Raw genomic sequence first — 16,241 nt, forward strand, 5'->3', positions numbered from 1 at the left:
CTCAAATCTTATTATTCTTAATTGATTGGCTCAATCGATTAAATCAAGGATATATAAAGAGGTACGTTTTCATTCTTAGACACTCATCATTTCTCACTTATTGCTTGCATAAAAACTAATCTTCTCTTTCTCAAATCATCATCATCATCATCATAAAATGGCCCAAAAAAGAACCCGTTCTTCCCAACCTTCATCCTACTACTTCTATGAGGATTTTTCAACCCAAACTCAAGAAACCAACTTCAATCTTTAATACTCAGATAGAAATCTCTTCACCTCCCACTACTAAGATGAAGAACTCTTCAAAGATTGTTCCTTCATGGAAGCATTTAACTTTGTAGAATTGAAAAACTTTGTTTTAGAAAAACCAAAAGAACAGTATCCTAATCTAGTAAGGAAATTTTATGCAAACCTCACCTACACTAATGGGATCATCTACTCTGAAGTCAAAAAGCATCCCTCACCCTCTCACTTGAAGACTTTACTGATATTTACAACTTACCTTTCATAGATCAAGAATTTGATAAAAACCTTGAAGGTAATGAAGTGACTTTGAAACCCTTGATCACTCCTTCCTCATCGAGTCTACCTCATCCGCTCATTCTCCATTTAATGTCGGATTCGTTCACCCAAATATTAGGTTAATTCACTAAACCACTAGCCGAATCCTATTTCCAAGAAAAGGAAACTATAGTACCATTTCAAAATTAGACATACATGTTGTCTGGTTTTTACAAAACTAAATTTCCAAAAATTGGGCAGATGCAGTTCTTGCTCATATGCTAGAGAGAAAAATAAAGAACATCATCTTGTCCTATGCTGAACTCATAACCAAAATTCTCTAATACACCAATTATCCCTTTGAAGAATAACCTATCTTTGAACACATAAAGATAGGACAAGTCGTGATAAGTAAAATGGGCTTTGCCCTTCAACAGGAGAATTTGTTTCCCAACATCTTAGAAGAAAAAGTAGAAACATTCTTCCATCTAGCTCCAACCACCACATTCTTAAATAGCAAAAAAAATGAATGAAAAGATCAATTTGCTCATCAAGAAAATGGTTAGGAAAAACTTTATCTCACCATTAGCCTCTAGTGAAGATGATGATGATGATATATATTAAGATGAGTTATTTTTCCTTCAGTTTACTTTCTTTATGTGTTTCATTACATGTACTTTATTTTATTCATTATTTCACTTGTGTACTTTTCCTCCTTGCATTTCCTTTATGTATCCTTGATTTAAATAATTTTTTTCCTTTCCTAAATGAGTTTAGTGTTAGAACATGAAATGTTCTGATCAATATTCTTAGTTTTGATGATAAGATTATTATATGAATTTTGTATAAGACAATGTGGTACTCTAATTATTCATGTTTTCCATTTCAGGAAAAGTCTAAAAGAGTATGCACAAAATCAGCATTCAGAAGCTCTGACCCAGAAGATCTGGATGGCTTCATCAAAACATGGTCTGGCAGACATCAGAAGATGGTCTTGAGAAAGTCAGAACATGATCTTGAAAGCATCAGGAGATGGCAGTCAGAAGCAACGCTCTGAAGATCTGAAGGTATCACGCTCCAAAGCACTTCCAAGTCTTATTACTGAAGTTGCATCTGCACCAACGCTGAAGACTCTGATATTCAAACGTTATTCTGATAGTCTGAGTCCAGAAGCAAGTACAAGATGAAAAGGCTACAACGTCAAATATGTCTGACTAACAAAAGGAACTTTAGAAGCTACAAAAGGTAAAGTCAGCAAAAGCAGTTGAAGCATGGCTCGAGGTAGTTGACAAAAGAGTGAAACATTAAATGCAGCAGTGTACTATTCACGCAAAGCATTAAATGCTACTCAGAAGAAGAAGAAGATGAATTTTCTCTCTTATCCAGAAGGGTGAATCAACTTTGGAAGAGCAAGCAGAGAAGATTTAAGAACTTCAAGAGACCTGAAAAGGGAGAATCTTCTGAACACAGAAGATCTGGCAAGAGGAAGGTAGTGTGTTATGAATGCAAAGAACCTGGACACTACAAGAATGATTGTCCTAAGCTTCAGAGGGAAAAGCCCAGAAAGAAGTTTGAAAAGAAGAAAGGCATGATGGCCACATGGAATGACTCTGATTCATCTGATCAAGAGTCAGACTCTGAAGTTGAGCAAGCCAACATAGCACTCATGGCAACAATTGATGCTGGTGAAAAATCTACTTCTGATTCAGACTCTGATGAGGTATTTTCTGAACTCACTAGAGAAGATTTAGTTTCCAGCTTATCAGAACTTCTAGAAGTCAAGAGTCAACTTAGTATCAAATACAAAAAGCTCAAAAAGTTTTTTGCATCTGAAACTAAGAGACTTGAAATAGAAAACTCTGAACTAAAAGAAAAAGTTTTAAAATTAACTAAGGATGTTGAAAAATCTTCAAGTTCAGACATGTCTATTCCAAGTACTAACAATATTCTGAAAGAATATGACCTGAGCTTAAAAAAGTTCTTATCTAGAGGTATAGGCAGAAGTCAGCTAGCCTCTATGATTTATGGTGTTAGTGGAAACAAAAGGATAGGTATATGCTTTGAGGGAGAAACCCCATATAAACTTGAACCTGTTGATGAAATGATCATTAAATACAAACCTTTGTATGAACATTTCAAGTATGGTCATTCTCATGATATCAAACACACATCACATTCTAAAAGTTTCCATATCACACACACGAAGAAACATGCTGTTGCACATTCTAGAAAATCTTATGTAAAATCTCAGTTCAATCAGAACGTGAGAAGGACTAACCCCAAAGTTCCCAAATGAATATGGGTACCTAAGGATAAGATAATTCCTGTTGCAGATCTCCTTCATAGCTCAAAATACAAACATGTCATGGTACTTGGACTCTGGGTGCTCACGTCACATGACGGGAAGAAGGTCTATGTTCCAAAGTCTAGAACTTAAATCTGGTAGAGAAGTAAAGTTTAGAGGGAACCAGAAGGGAAAAATCATAGGCTCGGGAACCATATGTATTGGTAATTCTCCCTCTATAACTAATGTTCTCTTAGTAGATGGATTAGCTCATAACTTATTTTCCATAAGTCAATTAAGTGACAATGGTTATGACATAATCTTTAATCAAAAGTCTTATAAAGCTATTAGTCAGAAGGATGACTCAATCCTATTTACAGGTAAGATAAAGAGCAACATTTATAAGATTGATCTCTCAGATCTTAAGAACCAAAAGTTACTTGTCTTCTGTCTGTTAACGAAAAGCAGTGGGTCTGGCACATAAGAATGGGTCATGCTAGTTTGAGAAAGATCTCTCATATTAACAAACTTGATCTGGTCAGAGGACTCCCTAATCTGAAATACAAATCATATGATCTTTATGAAGGGAAGTTTTCAAAACCTGCGTTTAAATCTAAAAATGTTTTCTCTTCCTCTAGGCCTTTAGAACTTTTGCACATTGATATTTTTGGCCCAGTCAAAACAGCATCAATCAGAGGCAAGAAATATGGATTGGTCATTGTAGATGACAACAGCAGATGGACTTGGGTAAAGTTCTTAAAACACAAGGATGAGTCTCATTATGTGTTATTTGACTTTTGTAATCAGATTCAATCTGAAAAGGAATGTAAAATCATAAAAGTCAGAAGTGATCATGGTGGTGAATTTGAGAACAGATTCTTTGAAATTTATTTCAAAGAAAATGGTATTGCCCATGATTTCTCTTGTCCTAGAATACCACAACAAAATGGAGTTGTAGAACGAAAGAATAAGACTCTCCAAGAAATGGCCAGAACCATGATCAATGAGACTAATATGACTAACCATTTCTGGGCAGAAGCAATTAACACAGCTTGTTATATTTAGAACAGAATCTCAATTAGACCTATTCTAAATAAGACTCCTTATGAATTGTGGAAGAACAGAAAGCCCAACATTTCATACTTTCATCCATTTGGATGTGTCTGTTATATTCTGAATACTAAGGATTATCTGATCAAGTTTGATTCCAAAGCTCAGAAGTGTTTCCTTCTTGGATATTCTGAACTCTCTAAGGGCTACAGAGTATACAATACTGAAACTCTGATAGTTGAGGAATCAATCAATATCAGATTTGATGATAAGCTTGGCATTGAAAAGCCAAAGCAGTTTGAGAATTTTGCAGATATAGACATCTCTAACTCAGATCATGAAGAACCCAAGGGAAAGGATGTGTCAGAAGATCAAGTTGCAGCGTCTTTAGAGAATCTCAGAATATCTGAAGAGCCAACACTCAGAATATCTTCTAGAATCAATTATGCTCATCCAGAAGATGTTATAATTGGAAAGAAAGATGATCCCATCAGAACAAGAGCATTCCTAAAGAACAATGCAGAATGTAAATTTGGTTTAGTGTCTTTGATTGTGCCAACTTCTGTTAATTAAGCTCTGGAAGATGCTGATTGGATAAGTGCTATGCAAGAAGAGTTAAATCAGTTTACAAGGAAGGATGTTTGAGATTTGGTTTCAAGACCTAAAGGATTCAATATCATTGGAACAAAATGGGTCTTCAGAAACAAGCTGAGTGAGAAAGGTAAAGTCATCAGAAACAAAGCCAGACTGGTTGCTCAGGGCTATAGTCAGTAAGAAGGTATTGACTATACTGAAACCTTTGCACCATTGGCCAGGTTAGAATATATTAGATTATTAATTTCTTTTGCCACTCAGAATAACATCACTCTGTATCAGATGGATGTTAAGAGTGCCTTTTTAAATGGTTATATAGATGAAGAAGTTTATGTTCACCAACCTCCTGGTTTTGAAGACTCTAAGTCTCCAGAACATGTTTTTAAGCTAAAGAAATCATTATACGATTTGAAGCAAGCTCCCAGAGTTTGGTATGAAAGATTAAGTTCTTTCCTTCTGGATAATAGTTTCACAAGAGGAAAAGTAGACACAACTCTCTTCTGTAAAACCTATAAAAAGGATATGCTAATTTGTCAAATTTATGTAGATGATATTATTTTTGGAACATCTAATGCTACACTTGGAAAGGAATTTGCTAAGTCTATGCAGGCAGAATTTGAGATGAGCATGATGGGAGAACTCAAGTATTTCTTAGGAATTCAAATCAATCAAACTTCTGAAGGAACCTATGTTCATCAGACTAAGTATGTCAAAGAACTTCTAAAGAAGTTCAATCTATCTGAAAGCAAAGAAGCAAAAACTCCAATGCATCCAACGTGCGTGTTAGGTAAGGATGAGGTAAGCAAGAAGGTAGATCAGAAGATCTACAGAGGTATGATAGGATCTCTTCTCTATCCGACTGCTTCTAGACCTGATATTTTATTCAGGGTATGCTTGTGTGCTAGATTCCAATCAGATACTAGAGAATCTCACTTGACTACTGTTAAGAGAATTCTTAGGTATCTGAAAGGTACTTCTAATGTTGGTTTAGTCTACAGAAGATCTGAAGAATACAACTTAGTAGGATATTGTGATGCTGATTACGCTGGAGATAGAGTTGAAAGGAAAGGTACTTCTGGAAGCTGTCAGTTTCTGGGAAGTAACCTGATCTCTGGTACAACAAGAAGCAAGCAACAATTGCACCCTCTACTACATAAGTAGAATATGTAGCTGCTGCTGGATGTAGTACACAGATGTTTTGGATGAAAAGTCAGCTAGAAGACTATCAGATTTATGAGAATAACATTCCTATATTCTGTGATAATACTTCTGCTATTTGTTTATCTAAAAATCCTATTTTACATTCTAAGGCTAAACATATAGAGATTAAACATCACTTTATTAGGGACTATGTTCAGAAGGGTGTTCTTTCTTTAAACTTTATAGATACAAACCATCAATGGGCTGATATCTTTACAAAACCCCTTGCTGAAGATAGGTTCAAGTTCATTCTGAAGAACATCTGTATGGACTTATGCCCAAAATGAAGGTGTTGAGATGATCTAATATGCGGGTTAGTTTATGTTGACTTATTTATTTTCTTATCAGATGTTCTGTGTATGTATGTTCATTTGGATATTCTGAAATTGTTATTACTAACGTTTCATGTGTCTAAGTATGATACAAAACTTCTGTTAAAGCAAAACAGCTGTCACCAGCTATTCCAGATGATGACCATGTGTTCATTCTGAAGGGATAAGCATGCGTGCAGTTGATGAGATGCCACCCTAGGTAACTGTGCAAATCTTTTCAAATCTCACGCTATCTTCACTAACGTCTATCAACATTAAATGTGATTGATTCATATTTTATAACTGCTTGCATTCAGAATCTCATTGCATTTCTTTGTCAAATCCGTGTCTATATAAACACATCTCAAATTCATTTTTCTCTCTTTTCACTCCTTCGTCATCGTTCATTGTTTATGCATTTCTGTCTCCTCTTTTGCCTTCATAAAAACCCTAAATCTAAGAAACCCAGAAATCTCAAGTGTTTTTCAATGGCTTCTTCATCTACTCAACGTAATGCTTCGTCTTCTCAGCAACAAGAACAACAATAACAACAACAATAAAAAAGGTTATATCTCCTTTGAAGACCTGTTTGATTCCATATGCAAATTTGGAAGTTCTCTGTGAACTTATGGTTGATTTTGAAAATCTTCAAGCACACAACTTCAACATCAAGATGAACATGTTGGTTCAAGGCTGGGAAAATTACTTTGATCGTCTCATTGGACTAGATTACCCTGTTTTAGTAAAGTAATTTTGGACTCATGCTACCCTAACCCCAAATGCTATCATCTCTTTCGTGTTCGGGAAAGAAATTGCAATTACAGAGAAACTCATAAGGAAGTTATTGAATCTCCAAGGTTTGGGTGGAGTAAATGGTGCTATTCCTGGAAGAACTGATTGGGAAACAGTTTATCCAGAAATTTTTACTTCTGGAAAAGGTTCACCAAACACCAAGGATCTGAAGCCTTCTTACAGAGTTTGGGCAAAGATCATTCTGGGATCTCTTAACCACAAAAAATCAACTGTCTCTACAACCTATATAAATCAAGATCAGCAGTTCCTTCTGTACTGCATTGGAAAGGGTATGAGAGTTAACTTACCTTATATTCTGTTCCATCATCTGAGGACTCGTGTGAATGAATCAAGAGAAGCAGAACGTCTGAAATATCCTAAGATAAAGAAGAATATCATTCCTATGGGAAGGCTGATATCAAACATTCTGACAGAGAGTGGTCTAATTGATACTCTAAAAGCAGCTGGCTCAATTCAAGATCTGACTACTGCTAGTGGGAGTACTCTGACTGCCCATACTTTGAGGAGAATGCAATTAATTGGAAAGGTGATCTCCACTCCAACAGTGATTACTGATATTCTGTCCAGAAGAAATCCAATTGGTGATTTTCCTCGGATTTTCGAGGAAGAACTATCAGAATCTATCCAACTCAATCTGGAGTCTTGTGTAAAAGACAAGTCAGAATTTAATCCTGCTTAGCTTCGTGGTCGAATTCTTCCATCTTTGGATGAATTGATCAAAAGGGATAAGAATAAGAAAGAGAAGAAAAAGAGAAAACTACTGGCGAAGGTCCTGTTTCAAAGAAAGCTAAGAAGCAGAAGAAACCTTCAGGTATTACTATCTCAGACTCCGTACCTGTTAATACTTCTGAACAAGTATCAACAACTGACCCTCTATCTCTCAAAATCCCTAGAACTTCTGAACAACTTAAGAAGTTAATAGAAGATATTGATAGTGTAGACAACTCTAGTTTACACTCTAATTCTGACCATCCCCCTCAGCAAAAACCACCATCCACTGAAATTCCATCTTCCTCCACCATCTCTAAAGGAAAACGTCCACTTCACTCTGAACCACAAATTCTGAATCCCAAACCACTAAATATTATCTTCCCACCAATTCCATCTGAAAATATCTTCTCCACTAATCAACCTCAACCAACCTCCTCTATTCCTCAACCAATCTCACCAATTTCTGATCCTTCATCACCATCCACAATTTCTGACCCAGTTGTTGTAGTCGTAGACTGTGACAATGAAGCTGAATCATCCCTTCAACCATCCTCTTCAAACACCTCTTCTTTGTTTGATAGAGCCTTGAACCTTATTTCATCTCTCACCCAAAATCTCCAATAACCATTGTCAGAACCAACCCTCCACCACCTTCTGTTGATATAAGTTTTGAAATATTAAAACATAAGGTAAGAACAGGGTTAGATTATCTGAAGGTTGCCCATGACTCCAAGCTGGATCATGTGGCTACTGGAAAGCTCTGGAAGGCTTTCTCTGATAATGTGCAAGAGTTTCTGGATCTCCAGAAGGATTGTCTTGCTGCTGCTCCTGGTCCTGCTGGACTGGCTCTGGAGTATGGCAGTGGCAGGTACTTTCATCCAATTTTCGACTGGAAGCCTTTGGAAGAAGCTCCATTTGTTGATGATATGGAAGTGGATAATCCTCTGCCTCTGGTTTTCTGGACTCCTTATCCTTTTTCAGTTCTGACAGGAGATTTTCAGACTTTGTTTGAATGGTTCCGGGAGAATCCTCTTGAGGAGTATCCTGATATGGTGTATCCTGTTTTTGAGAATCATGATGAAGAGAAACTTGCTGAAGAGATTCCTACTGAAGAGGAACCTGTTGCTGATAATCAAATGATTCCAGCTTCTGCTGTTCCTACTTCTATTGAGGAAAATCCTATTGCTTCTTCTACTGGTCCTTCAACTTCTACAGTTTTGGAAACTCTGAAGGAAATTCAACAGAATCAAGCTTCAGTGTTTAGTCGTCTGGACAAGCAAGATGAAACCAATCCTGAATTCAGAACTTGGATGCAGAGAACTGAAGAATCTTCAAAGAAGCAAGCAGAAGACACCGCTGAGATTAAGAATCTTCTGGCAGCCTTAGCCTCTTAGCTTAACCAGTCTTAGTTTGAGTCTTATGTCTTAGTATTTTTCTTTGTTTCTTGCATCTGGTTTGTTTTTTGTTTTTGCATCTGCCTTGTACTTCCCTCTGGTTATCAATGAAAAATTTCTTTCTTCACTCTGTGTGTCTTTCATCTGAATCTTTTATGCTTTTTGATGATATGACAAAAAGGGGGAGAAACGTGCTATTTGAATTTATTTATAATATCAGTTGCTGGGCTTAAGTCTCAACATTCCTAACAAAAATTGCAAGTTTTTTGTCTATGATAGTTTTACAGGAATGTGATACTCTGAACAAGCTCAAAAAGGGGAGAAACGTATCTAGAGAAAATCTCTTAAAGAGTTGAAGCAAACAAAGCTTAATGTTCTGATACAAGAAGTTTTAAGATCTGGAGTAAGATATGCTCTAATACAAGAAGTTAAAGCTCTGCACAAAATCTGAAGCAAGTCTTTTTTATGCTCTGATAAAGCCAAGTGCTCTTAAAGAAAAATTCAAAGCTCTGAAGCTGTCCAATGGAAGCTCTGAATCATTTGAAGTTTAAAGTTCAACGTGAAAGTTTCATTTGAAATGGAAAATATTCAGGGAAGTCTTTTATTTATAAATTCTTCTAATATTAATTTCAGGGGGAGATTGTTAATCTCAGGGGGAAACATATTCACACACTCTAATTAATATGCTTTTAGGCTATGTCTGTGTATTGTCTTTTTCATCTGATATTCTGGATACAAATTCATATCAATTCTATATGTTTTTGTCATCATCAAAAAGGGGGAGATTGTTAGAACATAAAATGTTCTGATCAATATTCTTAGTTTTGATGATAACATTATATATGAATTTTGTATAAGACAATGTGGTACTCTAATTATTCACGTTTTCCATTTCAAGAAAAGTCTAAAAGAGTATGCACAAAACTAGCATTCAGAAGCTCTGACCCAGAAGATCTGGATGGCTTCATAAAAACATGGTCTGGCAGACATCAGAAGATGGTCTTGAGAAAGTCAGAACATGATCTTGAAAGCATCAGAAGATGGCAGTCAGAAGCAACGCTCTGAAGATCTGAAGGTATCACGCTCCAAAGCACTTCCAAAGTATGATGACTGAAGTTGCATCTGCATCAATGCTGAAGACTCTGATATTCAAACGTTATTCTAATAGTATGAGTCCAGAAGCAAGTACAAGATGAAAAAGCTACAACGTCAAATCTGTCTGACTGACAAAAGGAACGTTAGAAGCTACAAAAGGCAAAGTCAGCAAAAGCAGTTGAAGCATGGCTCGAGGTAGTTGACAAAAGAGTGAAACATTAAATGCAGTAGTGTACTATTCACGCAAAGCATTAAATTCTACTCAACGGTCACATTTCTCACTGCCTATATAAAGAAGTTCTGATGCTAAAGCAGTAACAACACTCTCGCTCTAAGTACCAAAATGCTGCCAAAACGTTGTCACACAAAAACAGCAAGAAACTTCATCTTCAACCTCACAACTTTGTAATATCTTAGTGAGTGTTTAGAACTTAAACTTGAGAGAAAAATCACTTGGTGATTATAGCTTATTAAGAAGCACATTAAACTCTTGTAATATTTGTTTACATCTTTGTAAAAGGAATTTCCTAGAGTGATCAAGTTGTGATCTATATACTCTAGAAGACTTAGAAGTTGTCTAAGTGGAAAACCATTGTAATCAAGATTGATTAGTGGATTAAATCCTCAGTTGAGGTAAATCACTCTGTTAGGGGTGGACTGGAGTAGTTTGGTTAACAACGAACCAGGATAAAAATAACTGTGTGATTTTTTATCTACCTTTTTTTAGAATCAACCCTTATTCAATCCCCCTTTTCTAAGTGTTTTTCACTCCTTTATTTAGTGCCGTTGTACCCCAAAATTTGCCCACACTTTTCAAGCTATTCAAAATTATTTTCAAAATTGGATTTTTTTAAAATCTTGGGTTCATTTACATTGGCACCATGAATTTTATAAATATTCGATTATTTTAAAATATAATAATTTACTCTTAAATTATTTATATTTTAATGAATAGCAAAATACTGACTGGTGCTTCATACACTTTCAATTGGCTTTTTATTTCAATAAAATAATATAGCACAATTAGTAAGGAAGTAAGGTTTGCGCGTACAGGGTCCTGGGTTCAAATCCCACGTCTGACATTTTTTAACCAAAACCCATAGTCAACAACACACTGGAATAGAACATAGATTACCACTCGAACAAGAACCATAGTATCCCACGGACAGGAACCAATAGTACACTCGAATAAGATCAACGGTAACCCACAAACAAGGATGATGGTAATAACCCTCGAACGAGAACAACGGTAACCCACGAAAGAGAACAGTGGTCACCAATAATGTACCTGTTATATAATCATTCTCGCCCCACTCATGGGTAAAATCTAGGTCAGGGTAAGGTCATGAAACGCAGTATACGGTCCGCCCGAAGGTAAGCACCGTCACAGCGCGAATGCGGGTGACGATAGTACCTCAGTTTGAAACCACTGCTCTGCTCGTAGTCACATAATCCATCCCGAGGCGTACACCTCGAGACAAAACATGCTCTCACGCTATCCTAGTGTTCCTATGGTTCACACATAGCCTAGGTATTGGGCTTTTTACCTCTTGTAACACCCACACACCAATAGAAATCCAGACAGTCCAGATTATGATGCAGAAAAGTAAAAGCGCAGATAGAATGCAATGCAAACAGGAAATTATGCAAAGCAGTAAAACACCCAAAGATAAACACACAAGCGCTAGGATCGACTCGCTAAGTCCGGACCCACAATAGGTCGACGTCCCCAACAGAGTCGCCAGCTGTCGCTACCGCGAAAAATGGACCAGAGTTGCCACTAATATATTTATCCCTTCGAGGGAAAGGAATATCAGAAAACCTAACTCGAATAAGAACAAGGTCTCACGACCAGATAACAGGGTGCGGGAGTCGGTTACGCAAGGGGAAGATGCTAGCACCCCTCAAGCCCATCGTACTCGATGGTATCCACCTATGTTTGTTTCTATCTAAAGGGTGTGTACTATATCTATGCCTACATGCGAATGAATTCAAAAGAAATACGGGGAAAAGAAGGATTATTTACAATTGTGCAAGGCAGCTGGTTTTTATGTTAAGCTGCAAGTTTGGAGTGGCTTAATGAAGATGAATCAAGACTTAGGATTTTTGGATGGTGTAATCTTTTTGTAATGGACTTGAACTTGGAAATTTTGTAATAATTGGGCTTTGTTGAATTGGAATGTAATAACATGATTTTTTTGTAATGATTTTTGTATTAATGACTTGTACTTTTGCAAATACTTGAACATTTGATTTGATAAATGGTGTGATGGATATTTGAATTTGAATGAATGTTGAATGATACCGAATGAACTTGGATCTTAAATCATGCTTTGAATATGCCTTGTAACTTGTTCCTTAAGAAATCCAAATGCATTTTCTTTTCACACTCATAAACCTCAATCAACTTTAACAACTTTGATCCAATTTTGAACTTTGAATGAATACCTCATTTCAACGAACAAATTCTAATCAACTCTCATATTCAATGAAACTCTTTTTAATTTTCTCTGATTTTTCTTTTGATTTTCTAACGAAGAAATAAACGTCGTCCATAACTTATAGCACAGAGAAAAAGGGAAAATAGACAGATTGTTTCATTCCATGAGGGAGGCCAATTTTCTAACCCTATTCTCTAACTCTCTTTCCCGTAGAGTAACCAACCGACAATAAAACCCTATTTTGACTACCACTTTCACGTACATACACATTCCACACTAACCTTGTTTTTTCCATTGATAAAAAGAGGCCAACTTTCATTCATAGACCAATCCTACGCACAGTATAAAAAAATATCATGCACATATTCACCATCATCAATAATTTTGAACCTACAATAATTTTCTCACACAATTTTACATTTGAAAATTGTTTTGTTTGAATAATTTCATTTTCTATTATTTAGAGTTTACCTCATTATCAGAAGTTAGTCACAATGGTTTGATGTGCAGGGTTAGTCACAACAGGTTGGTTGTGCAGGGTTAGTCACAGTGGGTAGACTGTGCATGGTGCCTGAGTCAATGGACGTAATATCTCGCAGAGATCACTGAACCGGTCATTATCCAAATGGTTAGTCACAATAGTTGGCTATGCAGGATGGTTAGTCACGACGGAGGTTCGCGCAGTTGTAATCAAGTTTGGTTATAGTGGATTAAGACCTATGTTGAGAGGAAAATCACCTGAAGAAGGTGGACTGGAGATAGCCTTAGTTAGAAGGTGAACCAGGATAAAAATGATTGTGTCTTTTACTTTCTGCTCATGTCATTTTAACTTAGAACATTCAAGCAAAAGCTTCTCCGAACTGTATTGAGCAAGTCAGAAGTTCTGATATTCTTTAGAAGTTAAAATGAACATCTTATGGGTTATGTAGTTCTACACTCCATGCTTCCGCAACATCAAAGCATAATCTAATAGATGATTAGACAAAATAAATAAAAGACGTTAAAGAAAAAGAAAGTGAATATTTTAAATGATAAAGAACACAATTCAATCCCCCCTTTCTTGTGTTTTTCTCCACCTTCGATACTAAAGTATGTTTTAGGGAATCTCGTTTTTGCCTTATACTAAGAAGGATATCTTCATTATGCCATGACATCTTTGTTACAAATCTTTTCTAATTTCTTGCATATGACAAAAACCTTATTCCATGCCTAAAAACTTTAAACATCCTTTGTTTCTCATCAAGAGTAATTCCTTCTATGTCAAAATGCATGCTTCCTTATGAAAGAATTCAAAATTTTGCCATGCATAAATGTATCTCATCACTACTTGCTCTTGCATAGTTCAACACTTATGATATTATTTTAAGAGTATGTCACATGATATATTCTTGTTGTGATGTTTGATAAAATGCTCTATGCCATGTATTACTATATTGATTTGCTGTGATATTGTGTGCTATAGATTGATAGATGATAGTGCATATATTTGCATCTTTTACCAGCCTTTTTGATTTGGACAAAGGGGGAGAAGTATACTCTCTGGGGGGGTATACAATCTATCTAACTCAAGGGGAGTATTATCACTCCAAAAATATATTACTTTATTTCTTTTACCACCTCCCTGAGAGATGCGTTGTCATCATAAAAAATGGGGAGAAACATACATTAAATATCATAGTCTCAAGCAAAGAGTCTGGACAAAAACACATAAACTTTAATTTCAAAAATGAATGAATTATACTTTTATGTAACATGAAGATTATATAATTTGAATAGATATAGGCTATCATTTTTTTCCATATATGTATTTTTGAATTTGTATTAGAGAGATTATGAATTTTATGCAAATTTAAGTTGGTTTACATATGTTTTTATTATATTTTGGCATAAGATAAGGTTCTTATTGATCAAAATACATAAATGATCTATGATTATGAGAATTGTAGTATTTATAATATTTTAATTGAACACAAAAATTTAACATTAAAAAACATTATGAATATTTACTTGCTCACTACTCTTGTGTTATTTTTTAATTATATATTTTAGGTGAATCTATCTCAAGCTTTAAATCATGAAAAAATAAACTTTGTCTAACAATAACTTAAGTTAACGCTTATCAATAAAAGCAATGCTGAGATTTTATGTGGATACAAAAAAAAAACTAAATCCTATAACTTATTAATTACATTTCTTTTCTAACGCAAGAATACACAACAAATTTCTGACTTATACAATTTTTTAAGGTGAAGTCTAAGCTACCCTTTATAAAATTGGGAGTAATTTATTCCAAATAACTTATATCAATGAAATTTTGTTACATAAAAATATTAACCCAACACCTTAAGGCATTGGATCTATATCTTTGCTCATTTAAAAAATATTCAACATCTTCTTTTTCATTTAATATGGGAATACTTGACATACCAACATCTTACTACTCAAAGATCAAGTCATATATTAATTATTTACTTAATTCTTTAAGATTTTTAGTTAATATATGATTTTAAATTTTAATTTATGTGACAAAACTTCATTGATACACGTCATTCGAGATAAATTACAATTTTTTAATTATTTTTAATTGATGAACGACAATTAATAATAATGACCTCTAATGATTCATTTACAACATTGTCGTCAAAATTTTACAAAGTCAAGTTCTTACCACTTAAATTAGCACATCATGATAAAATTGAAGTTCCATTTACAATTTTCACCTTTGATATAAATGTTGGTTTTTTTTTATCATTCAATAACCGTGTTTCTCTTTTGGCATGTCTTTCCTTTCTATTACGAAAGGATAAAATAAAAATACAATATGAAATTTTATATAAAAAATTAATAAACATCGATGATTATCAATTGAGAGAGCTAAAAGGATACATGCTACATATTAATTGAGGCATTTTACATTATTCCAATTTCATAAATTGCTTCTTGCAACTCCTAAGTGTTAAAAAAACTACTTAATTTATGCTAACAAAACATAAAATTTTTACCTATAAATTGATCAAATAATTATGTTTATTACATACAAGAGAAAAAAATATGGCTAAAATTTTCATATTTGTTTATGCTTTGATTATCTTTATTTCACTATTTATTTTTGAAATCCTCGGAGGTATGCCATTTTTACACCATTTTCAAAATTTCTAACTTATTTTATACTCCCTCTGTCCCAAGTTATAAGAGAAATTCACTTTTTAGATTTATTAAATAATTAATGTATCTAGTCTATATAGACCAAATACATTAATTATTCAATGAATCTAGTCTATATAGACCAAATACATTAATTATTCAATGAATCTAAAAAGTGATTTTCTTTTATAATTTAGAACGGAGGGAGTACACAATATTTTATCAACTTTTAGTAACTTTTATTTTTTTCTTATTTTCTAATGCAGATGATGTTATTGTTCCCTGCAAAACTGAGGGGGATTGTCCAATGAAGTTATATTATTTATCAAAGTGTGTTAAGAGATCTTGTCATTACTATTAAGCGCAATAATTAAGTTTAAAAATAAATACATTATATGTAAGGTATAAGTTTATTTGTATGTCAATAATGTTGGACGTTTAGACTTTATAATCTATAATATAATAAAATTTATAGTTTTGGAAATCACAAAAATACCTTTTTGTTAGCTTAGTCTTAATAATTTGGGGGCAAAAATGTATTTTTTTTCGTTTTTTCCAACTCACTTTTTACTTTTCACTTTTTTGAATTCAAATCCTTCTTACCCCCTCTTTTTTCACTTTTCTTTTTTTGTTTATATAAAAGTAAAAAAATAAAAACATAGAACTATAATTCAATAATAACAATTAAAATGATTATTTTTTT

At 34.4% G+C, this 16,241-nt stretch overlaps 1 long non-coding RNA gene across 1 annotated transcript; it reads left to right on the plus strand.

Annotated features, from left to right (window-relative positions):
* Positions 1 to 15,348: 15,348 nt before the first annotated feature.
* On the plus strand, positions 15,349 to 16,034 carry LOC131628204 (uncharacterized). The gene is made up of 2 exons (XR_009291693.1): positions 15,349 to 15,518; positions 15,805 to 16,034. It is a non-coding gene; the product is annotated as an uncharacterized LOC131628204 (long non-coding RNA).
* Positions 16,035 to 16,241: the final 207 nt, after the last annotated feature.

This window comes from Vicia villosa, unplaced genomic scaffold, assembly GCF_029867415.1.
Source record: "Vicia villosa cultivar HV-30 ecotype Madison, WI unplaced genomic scaffold, Vvil1.0 ctg.000429F_1_1, whole genome shotgun sequence".
In the NCBI taxonomy this organism is placed as follows: domain Eukaryota; kingdom Viridiplantae; phylum Streptophyta; class Magnoliopsida; order Fabales; family Fabaceae; genus Vicia; species Vicia villosa.